We start from the raw sequence: 26440 nt of genomic DNA, 5'->3' as shown, positions 1-26440 counted from the left end.
ATTTCAAAAAAAGTTAAAATAAAGTAAAAATTAGCTCCGAAGTTATTTTGAGCCCGTCTTTTCCCACGCAGATGAAGAGAGGTTTCATGTGCACGCTCAAACAAACTGCAGTAATTACAGCAATTCATGCTCTGCAACAACACTGACGTGTCCTCAAAATGACACTCGGAGGACCATGAGATTAAATTAAAATCAGGACTGCGTAAACAAAGACAGTTTCAACATAATCTAAACTTTTTGGTTATCAAAAAAAGTAAAAGAAATAAGTATGGAGAAACCGGAAAGACTTCCAGGAGAGAGGAGTGAGGCTTGAATGCTAAAGAGCAATGCAGGGTGTTGCGAAAATTGCACATCGCATTGCAAATGGAAGAGTTCTTACTGGGAACTTAGGTGTGCATGTGAATCTTGTGTGAATCCGCACACTGTATGTGGTGGAGAGTGTGTCGAAGTACAACTGTGTATTTTCACTAAAATGTAGTTTTTGTGTCATAGACATTCAGTTCTCCTAATAGGACTCTCAGTCTTTTTACACAAAGGTCACAGTCCTAACATCCCAACATCTGATATGGTTTCCACATTCTTCAGATTTCCTTGTTGGACTTTCAGCTTGTTTTGTCACCGTTGCCGGCCGCCATTGCTTATGATCAACAAACTGTATGTTGCCTTAAATGGAAGTAACGTAGCATTGTCTGTGCACATGTTAGTGTATGTGTCTGTATGTTCACATGTCTTCAAACTGCCATTCAAACCTTCACTGAGGGAAGCCCATTTCTCAAATAACATCAGGTATATTGTTGTAACCCTGTCCATTTAGGAAAGTTAGGGTCATGGCTATCAATCTCTGCCTGGTGTCCCGTCTCCTCAGACCTTTTAGCATCCATTCAACCATCCATCTTCTTCCTGTTATCCAATTCAGGGTCACAGAGGCTGGAGCTTATCCCTACTGTCATAGGGTGTGAGGCTGGGTAGCCCTTGGACAGATCTCCAGGCTGACTCAGAGGGAGACACAACCATTCTCCCATTTACACATTCAGACCAATTATAATCACCAATATGTCTGTGAAGGTTCTCAGTCATCCAGGTCATCGTAGTCAAAGGAGCTTGCAAAGAAAAGTGTCTGGACTTCTTTAAGTTGCTTGAAGACGTTTCACCTCTCATCCGAGAAGCTTCTTCAGTTCTAAGGTCAAATGGTGGGGAGTCCCAGATTTAAACGGGGGGATACTCCCACTCGGTTTAAATCTGGGACTCCCCACCATTTGACCTTAGAACTGAAGAAGCTTCTCGGATGAGAGGTGAAACATCTTCAAGCAACTTAAAGAAGTCCAGACGCTTTTCTTTGCAAGCTCCTTTGACTATAATCACCAATAAACCCAACAATATGCCTTGGGCAGATACAGGCAAACAACATACAAACTGCTCACAGAAAGGCCCCAGCTGTCCAGCAGATTCAAATCCAGGACCTTCATCTTCTGAGACTACCACAATGCAGCTGCAGCTGAAAAGAAAGCTGAGTGCAGTCCACTAACCTTTCACATTAAAAGCACATTTAACCCAGTTTTAGCCCGGTCCAGCTTGTACCAGTTACACTTTAGTCAGTCTAAAGTGCTGCACTACTACTGTCACTGGGACTCCGCATCTACTCTAGGAGGTGCACACACAACCCTTAAGAACGGACACCAACGAAACCTGAGAATTGCTGCTAACCATGTCAGTCTCTTTATAAAAGTAGCGAACCGATCTTCTGATGGTTGCTTCAAGCAGGAAAACTCACCATGTCACAAACTGACAAAAAGTTCCCTGCACTCAAATGATCTCCACAGTCACAGATCTCAATCCAGCTGGATATTTGCAAGGTGCACTGAATAAAGTGGCCGGTGGGTGAAGATGTATGATTCAGTATGCCTTTCTATTAAAAGATATGTTGTTACACCAAATTCAGCATTTTGAAGTGTTACACAAACATCCTCTTTTAAATTCATCTCAAAGTCCTTTATTTTTTCATTAAAGGAAATTAGTGTGTTGAACATCTGGATTTTCAAACTATTTCCTTACAGTTTCCAGATTTTTAATTTTTTTTTAAAATAATAACAGCAAATTTTAAAAAACAACAGAACAACAATATGGCCTAGACTCAAAAGGTAGAACACTTTTTTTTTTTAAAAAAAAAGGAAAAAATAAATCAGGAATAAAGATTTTTTTTCTAAACCACCTTTAGGAAATGTCCCTTTGCCTCCTCAACAACATTAAAATTGAATTTTACTCTGTTGGTTCCTGGCCTTGATCTTCACCTGCCTGACCCTTTCTCTAGTCCTTTTGCCACGCTGAGTGAAATGGTTGCCAGCTGTGTTTCAAATGCAATGTCTCCCATGTAAAAAGTAAATTCAGTTTTGCAGTCGAATCATTAACTTTGGAAACTTTCATTTTTCTGATATTTAAGTGTGATAAAATCCTTGCACGATGTGGACTAGAAATCATTCAACCACACGATTTCATGCAGGCAGCAATGGCATTTAATTGAAGATGCATTTAGAAAATAAAGAGCGTGTAAATGTACATGCTGACATAGAAATTACTATAAAAATATGCAGTATGTACTTGATGATACAGGCTCGCCTATATAGCACGTAGTCATTTTTAACTGTTGGTGATTTGATTCCTCTTCTTATCGGCGCAAAATTGCATGCAGTTATATTTTACTTTTCCATCTCCAGCTGTTAAAACTGTCACAGCCTTTGTGTTTGTATGTGTGCGTTACTGTTAAAGTTAGACAAAAACACAGTGTTTGTCAGATCAGAGAATGAGCGTGATCACACTTTTTCAAGAAATAATAGAACAAAACCCAGTCCGCCTTGTGGAGCAGCAACTCGAGAGCTCACTGAGAGTTTTTGCTCCCCAGCTAAAAGCTCACACAATTGATGAGTCAGCCATGATACAGAAATAGGGACTGTTTCACATCTTTCTTTTCGCTCTTTGTGTCACGCGTCTTGGAGACATGCTCCGCATGTTGCACGGGAGACGCGAACTGAGTCACTGTCATCACAATAGGGAATGTAGAGGCTTCATTATTTGCAATGCACATTTCACTGTAGAGATGCTTTTAAGCCTGACAGCCTTGTTTCTTAACTTTGTTTGTACAGTAGGAGCAATCAGCACTCTGCAGTTTCCTCTGCAGTATATGGAGTGTAATTTAGCTGGAATAACATGCTACAGTATTATGTAGTGAAGATGGAGATGGATGGAGCGAAGAGCAGTCAGTAAATGTAATGTGCATCACTGTGGTTTGAAGACAGGATTTTCTCTGAACAGGACAGCTGAGAGGACGTGGAATAGAATGAGCAATATACAGTCCTGTGCAAAAGACTCACCCTTCATTTCTTTATATTTTGTTTCCAAGAAGGCAGACTTTTTTAAATTAAAGCCAGAGTTTTCCTTTGGCTGCTTTTTTCACTCTTTTTCAGTCCAGTCCTTGTACCTGACCATTTACAGACTAATTGAATTTTATGTTCATCGAGACCTTTAGCTCTGATCTGACATAACAGACAACTTAACAAAGTATCTTTATGTAACTTTAGGCATGTCGTTACTAGCAGCCGTTCCCATAAACGCATAATTTGTTCTCATTTCTCTAATTACATCTACAAATTATGCCAAATTACACAAGAACTGGACTGAAAATGAGGGGCAACAGTGAACGATAAACCTTAATGTGAAGTTTTTGGTTCAAATTATCATCAGTAAGAACAGAGGAGTTCAGAAGAGAGGCTCATCAGTGAGTGTACACAGCCATCTGTCAGATATTGTGGAGGCTCTGTCATGGTTTTGGGCTGGATTTTATCACAATTGATGGAATTATAAACTCAGAAAGGTACCATTATAGTTTGACCCATATTATCTGGAAAGCATTTGATTGGTAACAGCTTAATTTTCAGCTCGACAAAGATCCCAAACACACAGCTAGTGAAGTAAAAGCTTACATGGATAGAAAAAAACAGACAGTGGAATACTTTCAGTCATGGATTGGCCTCCCCGGAGCCCATACCTCAACATTATTGAAGCACTGTGGAATTAAAATACCTTTCCATTGATGTTTCTTAAAGAAAACAGGGTGACTGAGCTCATTATGGCAAAGGATACTTTAGTTTGCATTGTATTACGTAACCTTGCAAATGTAATGAAACCTGTATGGTAGTACATAAAAAGTATGCTCATTATTGGAAAAGTAATAGTAATGCCAGATTTTGTGATCATAATAATAATTAGACTATAATGAGAAAGTCTATTTTTGCAATGACTTGTTTTCTTTTCTTTTTTCAGCTTTTCCAAGAAAACTATTGAAGGAAAAAATCTAAACATATTAGATCCGCTATAAATCATAAAGGCAAAATGCAACTAATAACATTAAAGGGCCAAATGTGCTATTTTCTGAGAGTGGCGGCATTTCGATTTTCAATTAAAGTCACCTTTCCAACATGACCTTATTGATGAGACTCTAGCATCACATAACAGCTGCAGGGAGAGAGACTGAAAGAGGGCTTCCCAAGAGAGATAACTGGATATGCCTATTCTCTAAACTGCCTCTTAAATTTTGAATATACTGTACACGTACCAAACACTATAGTACAAATACGTCTTGAACATGTGTCGACATAAACAGAGCTTTAGTTTAACTGCCTTTCAGTCTTTGAAAGAAGACAGCATGCACCACAGTAAATAACCAACATTACTGTATTAAACTGGTCTTTTCAATTTCCCTTTTTCTTGTTGATATTTCTGCAGTGTCTATATGGTAGTTCACTGACTGTCTATTTTGTCTGTCTCCCTCTTTATACCAGCATTGCTGTTCTTTCATCTTACAACCTGTCATCTGTGCCATTCCTAATTAGAACAGTTAATTATACACTATTTCCAGGGACCAAACTGATTTGATCTGCACTGACCTCGCATTATTTGTGTCAAAAGACATGAGCAGAAAATCAATTTTCCGTGCAGCCTTTCTGCTCCTTCAGCCTCAAAAATTTCTGTTTTCTTCTGAGTTTAAACTTGGAAATGTAACATCAAACGCTGCTCTGTGAACAAGCACTTGTGTATCCATGCATAATGCAGCCACATTGAAAACACAGTTATTACTATTTGCCATGCTGACTTGCAGTCAGGCATAACGCAGGTTGACAAACAGCATCTGTACAGATATCAGCCTTAAACAAGACAGCGAAGCTCCTTTGTAACATGGGAGTATACAGAATATACAGTATATGCACTCACGTGAGGAGAATACACGAACATTTGTTCTGTGTGTGTGTGTTCAGTTGTTTTTTTCCCTATACAGCATTACTCGTGAGCACCAAATGGACTCATAGGTATCATCAGTACCTCAGTCACCTTGCAACAGAAGACAGAAGCCTATTGATTTGTGGGTGAAGCAATTATATGGCTTTGATAGGCTCCTTTCTGACTTACCACACATGTTGGCATGTATATGCACAACAGAGCAACTGAGACATTTTTAGAAACGGGCTATGCTATTGGTGCCTTGTTTCTTTTGTAGAAAACAAGATAGAAGATAATCTGCATGATACCACAATAGATTAGCAGTCTCACTTGCAGTTTAATTAGTATTGATCGTGGGATTTTTCTTTGTTAGCAGTGGTTAAATAAAAATCTATCAAAGAGATACTAGTGAGGTTCAAATTTTGTGTAAAGCAGCCACAATCAGTATCATTGATGATGACAAAGAGTACTGTTAACCTTACAGCACACAATGTTATTGGATGGGCATTAATAGGACCAGAGGTATAATGAATCTTTGAACATCTGCATAAGTGCTTGTACTGAAGTACAGATTTAAATTAAAATGGAGAACTTTGGTGACATGCTGGTGAGGTGGTTAGCACTGTTGCCTCAGAGCACAGAGGTATTTGGTTTGGGTGTGTGTGTGTTTCATGTACGTGTGTGGGCTTGTCAAAGCACATCGAAGTATCCTCGCCCAAGATACTGAACCCACAGTTACCCCAATGCATCAGTGTGAGGGAGCACTTGTGTGAATGTGTGTATGATTAAGTGAATGGTGCTTGTACTAAAAAGCACTTTGAACGTTTAGTTAGAGTAGGAAGGCGCTGTATAAGTGGCAGTCCATTTGCCATCTACAATGGCTGCTTAATAATTTGTAAGTATGTATTCATACATGAAAATATACAGTATAAACCTGCATAAGGCTGAGAGTTAAGTCATCAGCAGGATGATCATGTGATCATATAGCCATATCTGTCTGGTTACAATAAGAATGAGTTCAAATATGACTATGAATAATATTATATAAGTATTTGATGAGAAGTCAGACCCTGCCTTTCACATTAAAAACTCATTCTGCCTTGAGACAGACTGAATGATCTGATGAATGCATGATGAGAAGGAAAGAGGGGGCAAAGGAGCTAGTGCTGGCTCATCATCTACTCTGGTTTTAGTATGCGTAAAGAAAGAAGAGGAAGTGGTTGAACATTTGAACTGCCTGGAAAAAGTCTGCTTCCCGTCTGCTGTGACCTCTGGTGAAACCTGCAGCGAGGCTATAAAATCAAACTTGATTCACTGCATGGAAACCTGCAATAAGTAGTGAGTGTTTGTGTAATGAAGCAAAGGATGACACCAAATTAGACTTTAGACTTTAAAAACGAATGTACTGTCACTTCTTCCCACTTATGTTGGCTAACCTTGTTGAGCACTTAATGCTTCAATAAGTCTACATCAGAGTCATTAGGATGCTTCATCATATGTCTTTTTAGCTTGACTGGACTATTAAAACATCTGATTAAAGCTTAAGCAAGCTCTTCTCATTAGTCTGAAAAGGCACCTCGTTAATTATGTTGTCATTATATCCTTTGCATGAAAGAGATTTTAGCTCATGTGACACAAAGGCACAACCTGAAAGGACGTTATTGTGAATCGTTAATTGGTATTGACTTTACAAAGTGACACGTTTCCCATTTGGTCATTAAACTCATTGAAAGTGTCATGAACCAAGGTTCACGCACATAGCGGGGACCCAAAAGCAGACTCAGTACAAATCTTCTGGAACTATGTACAGGTTTATTGGTTTAACAGAAAAGATCAGGAACAACGAGGGGAGACAAAGATCTAACTTAACGTCGAGGAAATCAGGAACAGAAATGCCCTGGGAAAATGTAATTGGGACCGTCGGAAGAACCAGAGTCAGACAGTGGGATTGGAGGGGAGGGTGTCCGTGGGAGAAAATCCAAGGAGGCAGGGACGGAAACTGAAGGTATTCTCTGGCATACAAACAGGCAGGTGGCAGGCTTCAAACGCTGGACGGTGACCACTAAGGGGTGACTATCGGTCTGGCGTGGAGCAGCCGTCCACACTGGGAGAAGTAGTCCTCCAGTAATTGCCTGGAATGGAATGCAGGTGCGATGGTGACGGCCCAACCTGAGGGCGTGGCCACCAGGGCAACCCGAACACTCCCTGGATACTGAGCCACAGACCATAACAGAAATTTACCTTTAGCCACTGAAACTCCTAGGCACATTTCAGTATTCACCGCTTCATTGGGGTTTGATTGTTTCTAAATGAAATCAAGCATCATCAGTTTTGTCAGGTGCACAGAATTTTTAGGATATAGTGTCCGTATACCAACACAGCAGATTTTAAATCGAACAATCAATATGTGACTGAAGTGCAGCTTTAATTCAAGGAGTTTTAGGGGGGAAAGATTGCGGTTAGCTTTGGGTCATTATTCACTCACACTGCGTTGTGCTGTCCAGTCAGTTTTTCAGCATTTGGCTGAATCTGAGCAGTGTAGCCCAAGACACTTCAGAGTTCATCCAGCTACTTCTAACAGCAGTCACATCATCAATATAAACTACTGACCTGGTTCCACTGATAGCTATACAGGCCCACACCATATCATTACTCCCTCCATCTTTGACAGATAATTCTTCTCTCCTTCTCCATACATTTCTTTCCCCATCATTTGAGTCGAAGCTAATCTTGCTTTTATAAATATATCTGGAAAACTCTGATCTCACCTTCCTGGTCTTGAGTGTAACCGGTGGTTTGCACCTTGTTGTAAACACTCAGCATTTCTATTCACGAAGGCGTCTCCTGATTGTAGACTTTAACAATGACAGTCCTGCCTCCTCAAAAATATTCTTGACTTGGTTTGATGTTAGATGCTGCTTATCTTAACTTTTGGAAATAATTCTGTCATCATCCACTTCAGTTGTCTTTTATTGTCTTTTAGGCCTTTTTGGTGTTGCTCAGCTGTTAAGTGAATTCATTTTTTAAGAAAGAACCAGATTGTTGAATTGTTACATCTAAAGAAATGGTTTTTTTCTGATAGGTTTATTTTGTTTTTTTCTGATTATTGATGAGCAAACTGCCTCGCATTGACAACTCTTTGGGCCTCATATTTAATTTTGCATCAAAATTACAGTGACTCAACATCAGGTGTTTTCTGTTACATTTTTCATGGACTAATGAGCCGCAAAAAAGAGTGTTAGTCACGTTTGTAGTTAATTTTGAGTGTCTGAAAATGGGGGACTGTGAATAAAAAGGGCTTTAAATTTTAATAATAATTTTTGTACCACTGAATTAAACCTGAAAGTGTGAACTTCAGTCACATAGTCAAGACAGCCTAAGCAATAAAATCCCATATTTGAGTTTAAATTTAGGACATGTTTGCACACTGCACTCAAATAGCACTGTAGAAAAAGTATTTTTTTACATGTGTGTATGTGCTGGTCACGCCATGCCTCTCTTGCCCATGTGTTTACACTGGCACATGATCCATGTTCAGTGATACTGTCAGTGTCCTTCCATGGTTCCCGGCACCCATATAAGAGGAACTGACTGGCTAATGGGTTTTGACAGGGCAGAAAATTGATCAAGTGGCTGATCAAAAGCTCACTGCTAGAAGGCTGTTGAATGACAATTTGGGGTGATGGTGAGTGTGTCAAATTAGAGCTTTATCAAGGCTGAGGCACAGTGTGGTGCTCCCTATCCAAAGCTCATTACCAATGAGTGATGTCTGAAATATAATTTTTTCCAGCAGGATTGTACAGTAAGAGGGAAAAAACTGATTTTATGAGAATGATAGCATAGCAGTGACCATACGCTCTGACGTCTAGGTGGAGAAGCTAAGCCATGAAACTCAATGTTGGTAAGTAAAAGTAAAAAGTAAAAGTAAGTAAGTAAGTAAAATTTTATTTATATAGCACATTTCTAGATAAGAGATCACAAAGTGCTTTACAAGGTATAGACACAGATTAAAAAGACGAAGTACAGTCAAAAGTTAACAATATGCAATTTTAAAAAGATGTGTTTTTAGCTGTTTTTTAAAAGTAATCAGTGAATCAGCAGATCTTAAGTTCTGAGGAAGAGAATTCCACAGTCTGGCGGCCACAGTAGCAAAAGCTCGATCACCCCTAGTTTTCAGTCTCGTATACTTAATAACAAGTAGGCCCTGACCACAAGACCTCAGAGACCTACTAGGGGCATAGGGCTGTAAGAGTTCAATGATGTATGATGGTGCTTGTTCTTGAAGAGCCTTAAATGTGAGAACCAGAATCTTAAAGTGGACTCTGAATTCGACAGGGAGCCAGTGTAACTGTATAAGCAGCGGTGTTATATGTGAGTATTTCGATGTTTTCGTCAGAAGCCTTGCTGCAGCATTTTGGACAGTCTGCAGACGCTCCAGGGAACTCTTGTTTAGACATGTAAACAGTGAATTGCAATAGTCCAGTCGTGATGAAATAAAAGCATGAATAACAATCTCCAGTTCAGTATGAGCTATTATGGGGCTCAATTTAGAAATATTTCTTAAATGATAAAAGCAAGACCGAACCAGAGATTTGACGTGAGTATCCAATGTAAGAGCAGGATCGAAGGTTATCCCTAGGTTCCTGATAGATGGTTTCACAAACGTTGAAAGGGGACCAAGAGCATTCATTATGCTGGGTACATGTCTGTCTGGAGCACATAACAGGACTTCAGTTTTATTTTCATTTGGTGTAACAAACTGTTTCAGCTTATCATATGTAAGTCATTTTTAGGTTATTTAATAGAAAAAAATTATTTTTGTATTCATAAATATCCATTCATTAGTGTGTAATTTCTACAAATTGCTGTATTTTCATAAACTATTACAAGTATGTAGGGGTGAGCGCCAGTTTGTGGTAGCCAACACGTTACCCCACCATCTTTAAGACAGTGGCCAAGGTGGACGTCGCTGTTTCACCTAATCGTGTTTTTGTATATGGCTAGAAATTTGGCTTTCGATATTGGCACACTTATTCTAATCAGATTAGACATGTTACCGTAGCATCTCCAAACAACTGACAATGAGCAAGCTGAACAACAACAGCTGGTTTTAACTTATAAGTTAGCATTATGCCTCCTTAACTAACACTGGCTAACAGGGGCTAACAGCAGGTAACACAGTCTAATAGCAGCTAATACAGGCTAGCAGGAGCTAAAGGCAGCAAAAACAGCAGCACTTACTGTCAGAAAGGTTCAGGATATTCTCAACAGCTCATGCCATTATTGTTGTTATCAGACAGAAGTTCCTCCAGACTAAACAGACGTGGACACCAGGTGAAGTAAACGGGGAGCTAACAGCCTGATTAGCCAGCAAAAGTCTCCACAGCGTGTCCAGAGTCTTTTTGCTATCTGAATACACTCATTACAGAATACCACAAAATATGTATACACACATAGATTATAGATATTATTTGAATATGTTAAAATAGAGTGCATATTATAAAATGTATTTTTTTTTACAGTAGTAAACATGGCAGCCATTGCTATTGTGGGGTACAGTCTAAATTTAATGTTTTTGAACTCTCTCGGGTGATGTCTTGCAGGCAGTGTTGGGAAGGTTACTTTTAAAATGTATTCCATTACAGAATACAGAATACATGCCCCAAAATGTATTCTGTAACGTATTCCGTTACGTTACTCAATGACAGTAACGTATTCTGAATACTTTGGATTACTTAATATATTATCATGCTTTTTACAACAACGTGAATGTACTATTGCTGTGTGATTTATTACTATTACTGAAGGTCCGCGTCTCCGAACTGTAGTAAAGGGACCTCTGACTAATACGGCGGGTCCCTGTCGGCTCATAGCCGAAAAATAGCTTTACTTTGTTGTCTGGGTCAACTTTTCTTGCGAGAGACAGAGAGAGGCGTTGAAAGACTGCTCCAACGGAACTTATTGTTTTCGGAGGAAAACACGAACACTGTGTACAGTCGAGTCTTAATCGCTTACTTACAGCTGGGCTCGTCAGGCACTCTTCTCGGCTGCAGTGGTTATTATTATATTTACATGCTTCCAGCTCCCGTTTTTGCTCGATGACAACTCGTACCTTTCCACTCCCCTTTTTCTCCCTCCTCGCGCTCACAGACACATAACGTGTATGGCAGTCCATTCTCCCTGCAGCACGGACTATACTGCCCATGATGCTGCATTCTTTAGAGCTATGCTTGTAGCATTCTGCCTGTTAGCTTAGCACAACAACAACAACAACAACAACAAAAAGGCGCTCTCTCACCCAGGAAACACACAGTCGCAGAGAGAGAGAGAGCGTCGCCCTGTAACCATGGCAACCGTAACGCTGCCGCCTGGAACAACAGAACGTAGCTGTCAAACAAAACCCAAACAGTCCTGACCCGCGACAAAATGAAACAGGAAAGTACCGCAGTGTAATCCATTTATTTCAACAAAGTAACTGTATTCTGAATACCACCTTTTTAAACGGTAACTGTAACGGAATACAGTTACTCATATTTTGTATTTTAAATACGTAACGGCGGTACATGTATTCCGTTACTCCCCAACACTGCTTGCAGGTAACCAAAACATTTATTTATTTATTCTACAGTTTATTCTACAGGGGCCACCACATGATCACTCATCCCATTTTCCTCCTTTTTAAAAACAGTGTGCCTGACATTACTCACATTTTTTCTGGGAGTCTGGGAGTTTACTTGTTAGGTATTTTGATACCATAGTAGCATTTACAGGATATTGTTTTATACAGGAAAACTGTTACTCAATAAGGCCCAACTACTAGTTGTTTTTCTCTTTCTCTGTGACCCAAGAATTAATGTGTAGGACTCACAAGCTGGTACCCCAAGGTCGAAAACACCACAGAGATGAGACCACTTCCTTACTCCCATCCTCCCTTTTTCTTTATCTCCTGGAAAAGGCTCGTTAAAGGCTAGGTGGTTTGTTTCAGAATTCACTAATGAAAGAACTCTGTATTTTATGTCTAGGAGTGTATTTTGCTGGGATGATCATAAATTGTAGCTGAGCTGATAAACTACACACAGGATACTTCTTTGTTCACAAGGCAGGAAGACGTTTCCTTATTTGGTCTGTATCGGTTTGAACTGGGAAAGCTGACACACGAACCTTTTTTCATCTATATAAACTGCTGTGTATCAAATAAACCTTTGAGTCGATTGGGAAGACAACCTGAAGCAGTCTGTGTTTCCTTGTTCTCCCAAGCTGCTCCCGACGTCGTAACTAACCCAGCTGAATGGCATACCTGAGTGTTACTTTGAATAATTAGGAGTCTTATAAGGAAAGGACAAACTCTGCTTATCGCTCACGCCACGGAGGAAACCCGGGAAGGCAATTTCCTTCAATTTTGGTGTCAGAAGTGGGATCCTGACAGAAGGTAAATATGTGTCTTTCATATTTATATAGAGACCATATTATACCTCTCTCAGTGATCGATCCATAAAAAAACGGGATATGCTGACGAAGTTTCACTTAGTGATCCAGAGAGATACACTGACTGACTTCCTCAGTCCCCGAATCCATAAAAAAAACGGGATATGCTGACGAAGTTTCACTTAGTGATCCAGAGAGATACACTGACTGACTTCCTCAGTCCCCGAATAAAGTAAATTAACCCTTGTGTGGTGTTGGTGGACACAGGAAGTTGCCTGTTGTCTTGAATATTTTAATTTTGTTTAAAAAATAATAATAATAATAATAATTAATTGTTTAATTAAACGTACGTTAAAAAGTGAGAAGTTGCTCACTCAGAAAAAGTGACACAGAAAGTTGCCTGTTGTCTTAAATACTTCTCGTTAAGTGAGAAGTTGCTCATCAAAGAGTGACACAGGGAGTTGCCTGTTATCTTGAAACGTACGTTAAAAAGTGAGAAGTTGCTCACTCACAGAAAGCTAGTAAATAATTAAATTTAATTTTGTTAAAAAAAAAAAAAACGAAAGAAAACTGAAAACGGGTCTCACAGACCCGATTACCATACAAGGGTTAAAAGCAGTAAATTAAAAGCAGAAAGACACAGGAAGTTGCCTGTTGTTTTACGAGAAGTTGCTCGTTAAGCGAGAAGTTGCTCGCTAAGTGAGAGTTGCTCACACAAACAAAAAATTGCTAGCAATAAATTTAAAGTGACCTCAGCTGTGCCGCAGCGAAAATACTAACATAAATCCTCCTAGCGTGTAAACCCCTCTGGAAATCACTGAACATGGGTCAGAATTATTCAAAGACCACAGACAGGTCCGATAAAAAAATCTAAAGTACCTGTAAAACCAAAAATTAATAAAATACAAAATAAAGTCTCAAATAACGGCTCAGTACAACTCCCATTTCCGGTTACGTGTAACCTACGTCCACGAATCGGTGAAGACGTCCATGATCACGTATCCAGAACATGCGGGAGTGCTTATGTGACTGACTTTGTTTACAACTTAAGAAGTTCAATGCATTCTAATTTCTTTTCGGAGCCTTATCCCGAACGATTATCGCCAGAAAACAGGTCAGTAGAAATGTTGAATATCATTTGTGATAAGAAAAGTAGTCTGCTTAAAAAGTCCTGTAGAAAATATATGATAGAATGCCGCGACGTGATGCATCAAATGTTACCGCTATGGACAAAAGGAGGGTAAATAATGACAAAGTCGCCGATTTCTTTAAGAATCTAAAGAAATTCCTGCTAACAATGTCCAGAGACAAAATTGACTTAAATGCAGTAACTATGTGTAAACAGAAGCCTGATGAATCTATCCTAGTATTCATAAAACGCTTTATGCACTGTTGGACAAGCTAGAGGTGCAAATTTAGCTCAGTTTTCCAGCAGCCGCAGACACCCAGAGCAAAAATGAATTTGTGTATTTAATTTAACATAAAGGGTGAAATGTTTGCTGACACTGATAACAGCTTATGTTTTCTCTGCCCTATGTACCGACATGATGGAGAAGGAACATCCTCTGTGTCAGCTGGACCCTCAGCAGAGAATGAACTCAACATCCTTTTTGTCCGGTACTCTATGTCACACACTGTGCCAAAAAAAAACGTGTACAGACGCCACTAACAGGTAATCCCATGACTGGGAGCCACACTTTTGTTTCTCTCACACTGTTCAACAACATGATAACTGCTCACACAAGTGAAGGTCAAACAGTGATTTTGTCACATAACTCAGACATAGGTTATGATATAACTACACCATGTCGTCACATAGATCTAACCTACCCTATCGACTGTACTATTTCTGCAGTTACATTGCCAGCTGAATACCAGAATATGACATTATGGTCAAAAAGTGAGAATGATATAGGATTTATTGACTGTACACTTTATCACGTACACCTATTAAAACACAACAAGCAGTATATGTCAAGCAGCATCCCATTTCCACGGAAAAAGCCGCAGTCCTAGATGTCATGATAGGAGATTTATTGACTACAGGAGTAATAAAGCCCACACTCCTGTCAATCCTGTGCCAAAGCCTAACAAACCTGGCGTATGGCGTTTCATACAAGACTTAAGGCAAATTAATGCAGTCAACATTCCTCTGCCACCTCTCGTTTCAGATGTTCACAGCATATTGACATGCATTGCATACACATTTTACCGTGGTGGATTTATGCTCCACTCCTTTTTCTCAGTACCTGTGACACACAGCCGTTATTTGCATTCACACATAGAAATAAGCAGTACACTTGGACTCGTTTGCCCCAAGGCATGATAGACAGCTCTGCTGCTTTCTCAATGGTGCTTCACTCCTCCAGGGCCGCACCCTGATCCACATGTGGATGACCTCCTCCTCTGTGCTGAAAGTGAAAAAACTATGTCAAACTGCTACACACATGCTTCTCCAGCACCTCCAAAAGACTGGCCACAAAGCATCAGCAAAGAAAATGCAGTACTGTCAGACTTGTGTTCAATATTTGGGATTCACACTGTCTCACGGAAAACGTTCCATGACTGCAGACAGGGTCAAAGCTGTGACCTCCGTCCCTCGTCCCACTACACAGAAGGACATGTCGTCCTTCTTAGGCATGGTGAACTATTGCAGACAGTGGATACCAGACTGTTCTTTTCATGACCACATTCTGCGTGAATGCTGCAAAAAAGACAAGCCTCCTCGAATACTGTGATCCACAGAAATGACTGTCTCTTTCAATGCATTAAAGGGAGTGCTGACCTCCGCCACTCAAAGGTGCTGCCTGAATTGTTCAGGAATGCCGGCCTGCCTGAGGGCAGTAGTAGCTTGCTCTATCATGATAAGGGACTGCGAGAAGCTCACACTCTCACATGACACTATTCTACACACCAATCACCAGGTCACGACCATTCTAGCAAACATAACTACACAACACATGCAAATCTCACTATAAAAGCGAGCAGCACACCTGATTCGCCAGCACATTTATTGATCCTATGCTGTGTTCTTCTGACCGACAGGATGGCTCAGACAGGCTTGATGATCATGACTGCATGACACGTATACAGGAATCCACAGCACCACGTCCAGATTTAGAGCAAACACCTATCTCAGACTCAGCCACGGTTTATGTGGACGGGTCCTGTTCAAGGCCGAATGACAACTCATTTCTTTGTGGCTATTCAGTGGTGACATTGCCTGACATCATACTAGAGGCTCACTCATTACCATTTCACTCAGCACAAAAAGCAGAGCTCATGGCTTTAATACGCGCCTGTGAGCTACATTTGGATAAGCATGTGACAATTTACGCACACAGCCGCTATGCATTTGGCGTTGTGCATGACTTTGGCACATTGTGGAGACAGAGAGGATTTAGATCTGCTGATGGAAAATAAATTGCTGAATTCTGATTTTGTTCAAAGACTTTTTCAGGCTATACAGCTGCCATCGGCCGTTGCAGTTGTAAAAACGAAAGGACACAGTACAGCTGACACAGACGAAGCAACAGGTAATGCTTTAGCAGACGTGACAGCCAAGGCTGCAGCTGCATCACAGCTCCCACCTCCGCAGGAAGTATTATCTGTGCCCCTACAGCTGCCACTTGTTACACTCCCAGACTATTTAGACACAAATGTTGATTTAAAATTCATACAAGAGCAAGCCTCTGCATGTGATTACACCTATTGGGAGAATAATGACTGTACCTTAGATGACAGAGATGGCCTATACAAAATCTTAAGGGTTTGATTGCCCTCCCATATTCCCTGATGCCAGTCCTTGCCCGACATTTTCACTGTGTGAGTCATGTCGGACAAAGAGGGGTAATAGGGGCAATAAAATCAAGATTTGTAATTGAGAAAACATCACACGCAGTAAAACGCATATTAGCAACCTGTCTAACATGTGCACGAACTAATGTAGGAAAATCAAAAGCGAAACATCAGCATTTACCACAACCAGATTTTCCATTTCATACATTACAAATTGATTTCACACATATGCCAGCACAAGGAAGCATCAAGTACTTACTGGTAATAGTGGATCAATTTAGTAAATGAGTAGAAGCTTATCCAACCTCAAAAGAAACTGCAGAAGTAGTCTGTCAAAAGTTGAGCAATGAAATAATACCCAGATTCGGAATACCTCACCAAATTAACAGTGATAGAGGACCTTCATTCACATCAGAAGTAATTCAAAAGTGTGCTAAAACTTTAATGACCTGGGTCAAATTACTTACTTAAGTCCTGTGTGAGATTAGAATGACTCAATCTGCAGTAACCAAATTATTTCCATTTGAAATAAGACTATTTCCAAGACCATGGTCAGCTTCCAGAGGGGCACCGCTAGTAGAAGGTGATGTATATTGCATTGTCCACTGATGTTCACAACCTGGTAGAAAAACTGAATAATAACTATCAGAAAGTTTGTCTCTCTCAGCTTTTCCCCTCCACAGTTCCACCAGTGGAGACAAGGAGACGCATGTTGGAGAAGCCACTAAAACCAAGGACACTCTGGGAGGCCGCGTTTTCCAGCCCCCAGGCTTTACTGGCAGTGACGAAGAACCAGCATCCTTACGGACGGACAACCTCAGTGGATTCATGCCAGCAGGGTTAAGACCAGCCCAATCGGACCATCTCAGGCGTCGGATCAAGCAGACGACATCTCCGGCGAGCCAGCGCCCGGAACTAGAGCAAATAAACACACGGGTAGATGACATCTCCGGCGAGCCAGCGCCAGGATCCAATTTACACACACACACAATCACTGATTAAGACACAACGTCTGAAAGAACAACAACAAGGTACTCAAACATCCAGCAGGAACAGAAAGCCAAAAGTACCACATGATGTCTAACCTGATAAAGCTAGACTCATTTCATCCTGATAATGGAGAAAATGAAATGCCCATTGTCATCATACGACGCTTATTCAATGTCTCTCGAACCTGGGACCAGGCCAGGAGACGACTGAAGAACTGTTTTTCTTATATACTTTTTTATATATTTAGGTTATTAATCATATCTATCGCATTAACCTTAGGATTTCTCTTTGCTATTTTGTATTGTAGACTGCAACCATGTTCACATTTCTGCAGGTCATATTTTGCTGACTATACCTCATGCTCCATTTTGCAAGACACCTACTTAATGCACTCCTCACGCTCCCTAAAATCAGTAAATAGCAACATAGACGCCACTAATAAACCATCTTATGCACCCTCTAGAACAGGAGCTAACGCCTGGTATGAAAATGCCAGAACAGCCGCTCGTGATTTAGGAAACAGTAACTGTTATGTCTGTTCAAAGGCTAATCCAGAACAGGTAATAGTAGGATACCCCATATCCGGTTTCCCCCTCACTGAGGGACTAGAGAAAATCAGCGGAAATAATGCTCTCTTTAAAGACGCTTTACAGTTGACTCTGAGCCCTCTCGACTGCCTACTTAGACACACACACACACCAACTAACCCTGAGACTCCATTAGGCGAATTATTGAAGTTATCTAATGACACCGCAGGGACCTGCGCCCCAATGAAACGCCCTAAGAATAGGTTAAAGCCCTCACTGCCCTTAGGACAGATCCCTCTCCATTTTAATACTAGTATGATATGTCTGCGCAGACTAAAGTTAACTGGCCCAGACACACACATAGATTATACAAAGGATAACTATACATTCTTCTCTGACTCCCCAGGTGCACGCTGTAATGAGACATGGCTAGCTGTCTCTATGGCTGAAGTTGTATCATATCTGGAGGAACACACACACAGTTCAAGTTCGAGCAGAGAATCGATCATTGTTCCCCCAGAGGGTGTCTTAAATGACACTGACTGGGGGGAGTTAGTTAAATCACACATGGTCACGCGCCTGACCAGACCAATCCCACATGCTTATTGGTTGTGCAATAATACCCTTAGATTAGCTTTACCTGTTAATTGGACCGGTACCTGTGGTCTAGTAACCGTTGATGTATGCTGTACTTTCATTCCCAATAATACCGCTCCTAACGGTTCATTCACACAAGCTATGAATAAACTTGAAGCATTGCAGATAGAACTAATTGCCAATACAGGTCACGGTCAGTGGCTACATAAGTGGCTACAGGACACGTTTGGAAGATGGAAGGAACTAATTGTAGCCTTTGTAACCGTTGCAGCATGTTTTTGATGATTATTGTCTGTTGTGTGGTACCCTGTGTACGTTCAATGATAACCCGTATAGCTACTAGTACAGCTACTTCAATGTATTTGCAATTGGCACAAATTGACCCAGATTATGTGTCAGATGTTACCAATGATGTTCCTGATGTGTATATTGAACATTAGGTTGTGAACTATTACATTTTATGATTTGCTTTTTATATTATGTTATTACATTTGTGATTTTTCCTTTCTATTTGAGTTATTATTTTTAAAAATAATAAAAGAGGGGAACTGTTAGGTATTTTGATACCATAGTAGCATTTACAGGATATTGTTTTATACAGGAAAACTGTTACTCAATAAGGCCCAACTACTAGTTGTTTTTCTCTTTCTCTGTGACCCAAGAATTAATGTGTAGGACTCACAAGCTGGTACCCCAAGGTCGAAAACACCACAGAGATGAGACCACTTCCTTACTCCCATCCTCCCTTTTTCTTTATCTCCTGGAAAAGGCTCGTTAAAGGCTAGGTGGTTTGTTTCAGAATTCACTAATGAAAGAACTCTGTATTTTATGTCTAGGAGTGTATTTTGCTGGGATGATCATAAATTGTAGCTGAGCTGATAAACTACACACAGGATACTTCTTTGTTCACAAGGCAGGAAGACGTTTCCTTATTTGGTCTGTATCGGTTTGAACTGGGAAAGCTGACACACGAACCTTTTTTCATCTATATAAACTGCTGTGTATCAAATAAACCTTTGAGTCGATTGGGAAGACAACCTGAAGCAGTCTGTGTTTCCTTGTTCTCCCAAGCTGCTCCCGACGTCGTAACTAACCCAGCTGAATGGCATACCTGAGTGTTACTTTGAATAATTAGGAGTCTTATAAGGAAAGGACAAACTCTGCTTATCGCTCACGCCACGGAGGAAACCCGGGAAGGCAATTTCCTTCATTACTGATTAATGTTTTTACTGTAGGTTGATGTCTAAAAGTTAGATCATGCGCCTCTTCTGCACAGGCAATCTGGCAAGCTTGTTTTAGCTCCTTATATCAGTACATTTATTCTTACTGTATGGAATTATGTCTTTGGCTTTCCTCAACAACTAATCTCGGTATCCTGCTTTGGGAAAGTAATAAAGCTCAGAGATGTCTTCATATTTTTTTTTCTTGTATCATCATAACTCATAAAATGAGCTCCCAAAAACGATACATGCTCATTGTCTTTACGATTTGTGTACCCAGAATGATTCATAGATGTTATTGGAGATACAGATGTGACATAACACAAAATCATTTAGTGGATTAACTAAAGCCTCAGGGCTTGCCAACAGCCTACTTGTCAGTGTTTTTGTTACTTAGGTACATAAATTTGCAATTTTATGGATTTAGACAATTTAATAACATGTGCACTCTTGTGTCTTAGTGCTTAGTAATGCAGGGATGTCACGTTTCTGAAGACTTTATTCAGCTGCCTTTTGCTGAATCAGACACACACACGCTCCCAAAGCTTGCTATTATGTAGTGTTTCTCTCATTTTGTATCCTTCTTAACAAAGCTTAGCATATTAAAGTATGGTTACCAATCTGTTTTTTCACCTATTGAGTTGGTAATGGCATGTTTTTGTTTTTTTGGATTTTTTTTTTTTGCCCATCCCGTTTGGTTCTTTTGCCATCAGAATTGTTGTCTAAAGGCAAAGAAAGATGCCCAACGGATTTACTTTACCAAATGGACCATCCCAGCCTTGCCGTAATGGTATATTTGATTCACCTTTGCTTTTATTGTTTATTTTATTTTCATTTGCTGAGCACGGGACAGACTTGACTGGGGGAAAGAAAAGGGAGAAAGAAAGAGGGAAAGAAAAAGAGCGGGGAAGAGGACCGGTGATAAAGGGCAAAAAACAAAAACCAACAAAACAAACAGACAAAAAATACATATATCAATCACCTGGATCACCTGTTGAGAACGAAAAAAAAAGAAAACAAGCAGAGAAAAAGAGAGCAATATAATAAACAACATCATCGCAATGATCTATGGGAATATAACAGTAAATACTAAATATTAAACATTATTGTGCAGTACGTAAGATCGACAGTGCACAGTGTGCTTTGAGGTAGCAGCCAAAAAGGGTGTAGTTTGTGTGTGTGAGCACCCGTGTGTACAGCTGTGAGCATGAGCGCGCTTATATTTAAAAGGTTCCTTCATGTAATGATCTGCTAGAGGGTGTGGGGAGCCACAGCCCCGTCCTCCAGGGCATGAAGCAGGTATGGAGGAGATCAAGGCTCCAGACATCCAGTGGCCCCAAGGAGACCAAGGAAGACCAACAAAGGGGCAGCTGCGCCACTATCCTGGAAAGAGCTGAGGAGAGCCCCAGATGAGGGGTCGCTCAGCAGCCGCGGAGCAGAAGCCAGGGGTCTTGCAGTGACGTGCCCGTGAGCTCCGCCGGCAGCCAGCTGTGCCAGAGTGACCGAGCCCCAGGCCGAGAGGCCGAGGGCACCCCACCCCCGAAGTGGCCCGAGTGAGCCCCAGGCTCCAGGCCCCGACAAAGCCACCAGGAGTGGGCCGGTGGGTACCTGGACGCCCATCCCCGGACACAAAGAACCACCAATGCACCGATGTCTGAGGGCGTCTGCCACTGGCAGGGGGAGTGGTGGGGGGAGATAGGCCTCCATACATGCATGTTTATTTTTCTAAATTCACTGACATGCCAAGGTGACCAGGGTTATGATGATTATTATAGATCGGCTAGCATGCCCACCTTTATATATGTAAAACATTACCAATATTGGTTGCTACATCAACATTATGATTGCTTTGGTTGCTAGCAGATTGCCATTGTTGCCTGTAGTTTGCATGGAAAACATCTTCATGCCTGCAAACACTTTCCCGCTACATGCCAAGCTGTAATAAAACTTGCAACGGAAATGGAGAACATCCGTCTTCAAAATACAAGCTGTGATTTACCGCTGCAAACAACACCTTTCAAAAGACAGATCTGCTAGCAACCAAAGAACTCATAACTAGGTTTCCAGTGCTGTACCGTTGACTTAGAGGAACCACTAGCCAACCAATAGGGGAAGAAATATTTTTCAGTGTTTACCATGGGATTGCTGACTGGTCTACAGGACTGTGGGACTTGCTCTTCAAGCATCTTCAACTGAGTATATCAAAGTTAGAGAGGCAAGGCTGAGATTGTTTGGATTTATCTGGGGGGATAGTTGATATATACTGGACAAGGGATGCTGATTATAGAGCTGCCAGGCAGGAGGAAATGAAGCAGAACACAGAGAAGATTTGTGGATGGCGTGAAGGAAGAAATGCAGAGGGTTAGTGTGATATAGCAGAATGCTAGGAATAGGTTGAGGCAAACCCTAAAGGGAGCAGCCGACAGAAGAAGAATTAATTCAGAATTCGAGATGAATGTTTTCCATGAGTGTTATAGCAGTGCTCGCCACTAAGCTACCAGGCTGGACAAAACTGATCAGGCTGCTCCAGAGGCAGAAAGGCAGATGAACAGAGAGGATAGTTGCTTGCTCATGATTTCACAAATTATTTCAGAAGCTTTCCCCATCTTTGCTCACCTAAAAATACGTGCCTGGTCTATTTTTGATAGAGCCATATCCTGTGTACATCAGAGGTTAACGTGATACTTTGGTGCTCAACTAAAGTTGATCGAGTATATTTTGCAAAGTTATCCACAAAAAACACTTAAAACTGTGAGCCTTTGCTTTTCCCGATTAAATAATTTTTAGGCCTTCTTTGGACTTCATTTTCATTTCTTAATCATTTTTTGTTGGTGGTGTTTTTACACTAACAATTCCACAATATTTCCATGCCAACCTTTATTTTAACCATTAGCTGTGTATTTAACATTCACGCCTGTAGTCGTGTGAAGAATGTTCACGTAAATGTCTGCATAACGATGTAATTTACATAAGCCATGTGTATATCACGGCTAATATATGGAAATATGAGTCTATAACTTGGTGCGATTGTGGCTAATGGTTTTCACCGGAGATAAAGAGCAAAAGCATAAAGTCAGCCTTCGGTGTTATACCTGCTCAAGTCAATGAGGCGGCACGTCATGACAGACACCGGACAAACAGCATGATGAAGCAATTAAGACAGGCCTTGACAAACCTTAACAAGCTCTTGGCTGAGCTCCCCTGCTGCAGAGCTTGTTAAACCTCACATGTTTGTGCAAGCAGCCCACTAATGAGCCAAATCTACAGTTTGTAATCAATTAATCTCCTTGACAAGGGTATGGGAAAAGGGAGAATGGCTTTGAAAGAGTTGGAAATGAGAGCGAGGGCCAGACCGACTTTGTTTTTCATATGATGCTCGTTTGGACTCATGTTGATGTTCATTTTTTTTCCTCTGGCAGAACTCAAAAAACATTTGGGCTTCCTGTTCACTAAGTGACGGTACATAATGAAGACAGCGCGTCATGTTTAGTAAAGTGTCTGTTGGAACACATTCATTATCTCTTTAATGCGATGTTAAATCATAATTAATGGATGCAAATCAACTTCAGTTTTACATGTATGACCTCTTTTCACTTTCCTCACAACAGGAATTAGATTTGTTAAGCAAATAAAGTGAAATACAAATCGGGTTTGCCAAAGTAGCTACAACCACTGCTTCAAAATGTGCCTATAATTCATTAAAATTCATTGATTTTATTATAATGGAAATGTTCAAAGCATAGCCTGGACGTATAAAATCTACATTACTCTGCACTGAGATCTGTTAAAAAAGAGCTATGGGTCTTTATTGTCTCCGTCCAGGCTTTTTTATGATCTCTTTTGCTCCACAACTCTCTCGTTCTTCCATTTCTCTTTCGTCGGCAGATTTTTAAGCAATTTTTTATGCAGCATGAGCTGTTAATATGCTCTGAGCGGCATTTTGGCATACAAGTACTAAATGCTGTCTGCCATTCTCTGTCGTTTTATGTGTCTCACCTATTATCACTCATTATCAAAACGTATTTCCGTAGGACACTTCTCAATTTTATTACTCAATTTAATGCACTGTGATTTTATGTGAAGTGTTGTGTTCACCTCATCGAAGCTTGAGAGTCTTGGAATGTGCAGCTTGCAGTTACTTTGGTCAGACTAATTTTACTTCAGCCACTTCAATAAATCTAACTTGGTACTGTTTTTTACTCATACAGTAATAAACAAACTCATACAGAAAAAAATGAACCAAAATAATGTCATAATACAGAATTTGGGTCACTGTGCAACATAATACTTTGATAATATCTGTTACTTACTCACACAGTTTATTTGGTACACCTTGCTAATACTGAATTGTACCCATTTGTTCTTTCAGAGTTGCTTTAATAGTTAATAGAGATTTCGGCCCATTTCACATGATGGCGTTGTAGCACAGTTGCTGCAGATTTGTCAGCTGCACGTTCATGAAGAATCTCCCATTTCACCACATCCCAAAGGTGCTCTGTTGAGATCTGGTGACTTCCGAAGTCATTTGAGTACAGTGAACTCACTGCCATGCTTATGAAACTAGTGTGAGATTATCTGAGTTTTGTGTTTTCCTGCTGGAAGCAGCCATCAGAAGATGGGTACAGTGTGATAGTTAATAGATGGACATGGTAAGAAATAATATTCAGGTGGGCTGTGGCATGTAAATAATGCTCAGTTGGTACCAAGAGTTCCCAAATGTGCCAAGAAGCTTTGATACAAGGCACAATGCTTTCCTTTATAAACTGTCGGTTTCTTGTTCTAGTTGACAGGAGAGGTACCTGGTGTGGTCTTCTGCTACTGTAGCCCATCTGCTTTAAGGTTTGATATGTTGCATGTTCAGAGATGCTCTTCTGCATACCTTGGTTGCTACGAGTGGTTACTTGAGTTGCTGTTGCCTTTCTGTCAGCTTATAGGAATCTGGTCATTTGACCTCTCACCAACAAGGGATTTTCATTCAGAGAGCCACTGCCAGAGAGCCAGTAGATTAGTAGTTTCTGAAATACTCAGAACAGCCAGTCTGGTACAAACAATCTTGCCAAATTTTGATGGTTTATTTGGCTGTAGCTCAGGTGGCAGAGCAGGTCAGCCACTAACCAGAAGGTCGGTGGTTTGATCCCAGTCTGCATGCTAAATATCCTTGGGCAAGATACTAACCCCATATTGCTCTCCGATGCATCCATTGGACTGTGAATGTGTATGAATGTTAGATAGAGCACTTAAGAGCTTAGAAGAAATGATTGAGTGAATGAATTAGTTGTATAAAGCGCTTTGAGTGCTCAGACAGAGTAGAAAAGCGCTATATAAGAAACAGTCCATTTACCATTTATTTGACCTTCAGCAGGTAACCTTGACCGCGTCTACATGCCCAAGTTGAGTTGAGTTGCTGCCATGTGATTAGCTCCTTTAAGTTTCCTTCTTTCATCTGCCGCCCTCCCTGAGCCTGGTTCTGCCGGAGGTTTCTTCCTGTTAAAAGTGATTTTTTCCTTCCCACTGTCGCCAAGGTGCTTGCTCATAGGGGGTCATATGATTGTTGAATTTTTCTCTGTATGTATTACTGTAGGGTCTACCTTACACTATAACGTGCCTTGAGGCGACTGTATAAATAAAACTGAAGTTAATGAGCAGTTAAACTGGTGTACCTAATGAAGTGACCTTTGAGTACATTCAACTGCATACAAGTTAATACACTGCTAACCAGCTCTGCAGTATATACAATCCTACAATCCTGTTCTATAAATTAATAAAAATTAAAGTGTCCTGATTCTGAGCTGTGTGTTGCATGAAGCACATCTTTTTCTTTTTAAATTTAACATAACTGCTTATATAGTTTTGATTTTAGGCCTGAGTAGATTATAATAAACTAATTGTAACTCGCACACATGTTGCCTATTGTTTAATACATTTATGGAAATTTATTTTGTGTAAAGTTCAGCTGCTTAATGGTCTGACATTTCTCTAAGTTAAAGTCGGCCACATCACTTTTTTCTGTAGGATACATGCCACTAAATCAAATACACAAGACTACAACATGTTTTGTTTTTGTTGAGGTTTGCTTTTGGGGTATCTAGTAACACAATTTTTATAAGAAAAATCCATCACACGTGTACTACGTGTTTTTAAAAATAGCCCTCTTGAGCTGCACTGTGTCAGAGTGCATTTCATTTCAGTTTATCAACCTGGAGCAGATGTTCCAGGGATGAGATTCATGTTTTCTGCATCCTGTTACGGAGTGATGAGCAAGACCACATTCTTCTCTGCTGGCTGACTGTGCATTGCGTTGTATTCACGGGTAACCACAAAGCCTAAATTGAACAGCAGCAGGGAGAGGGCATTTCATCAGTGCAAGTGAGAAGAAATGTGCTGTGATACAAAATGTAGCAGAGTAAGGAAAGGTTGGAAGGGAAGGAGAGCGTGAGAGGCAGGACAGACGGGGATTAAATGGATGAGAATCCCTTCTATGCTGTGCTCTTATAGTCCTGGCATTCAGTTCAATGCTTATCCCAAAGGGTCACAACGTTTCACTAATGGATACTGAGTGGATTGATCCCTACAGCATTACTGGAATGGATGGTATGAGGCTGCCAGACACCCTTA

At 40.6% G+C, this 26440-nt stretch overlaps 2 long non-coding RNA genes across 2 annotated transcripts in view; both read left to right on the top strand.

Annotated features, from left to right (window-relative positions):
• Positions 1-26440, top strand: part of LOC309687911 — a 96618-nt gene that overhangs the window by 26095 nt on the left and 44083 nt on the right. The gene's annotated exons all lie outside the window — the stretch shown is intronic.
• Positions 13705-19642, top strand: LOC309687918. The gene is made up of 2 exons (XR_014270908.1): positions 13705-13807; positions 14250-19642. It is a non-coding gene; the product is annotated as an uncharacterized lncRNA (long non-coding RNA).

This window comes from Aulonocara stuartgranti (genome assembly GCF_965226115.1).
Source record: "Aulonocara stuartgranti genome assembly, chromosome: 14".
Taxonomy (NCBI): Eukaryota; Metazoa; Chordata; class Actinopteri; order Cichliformes; family Cichlidae; genus Aulonocara; species Aulonocara stuartgranti.
Note: the sequence above shows the minus strand (reverse complement) of the source record. Positions and strands in the feature narration are given on the sequence as shown.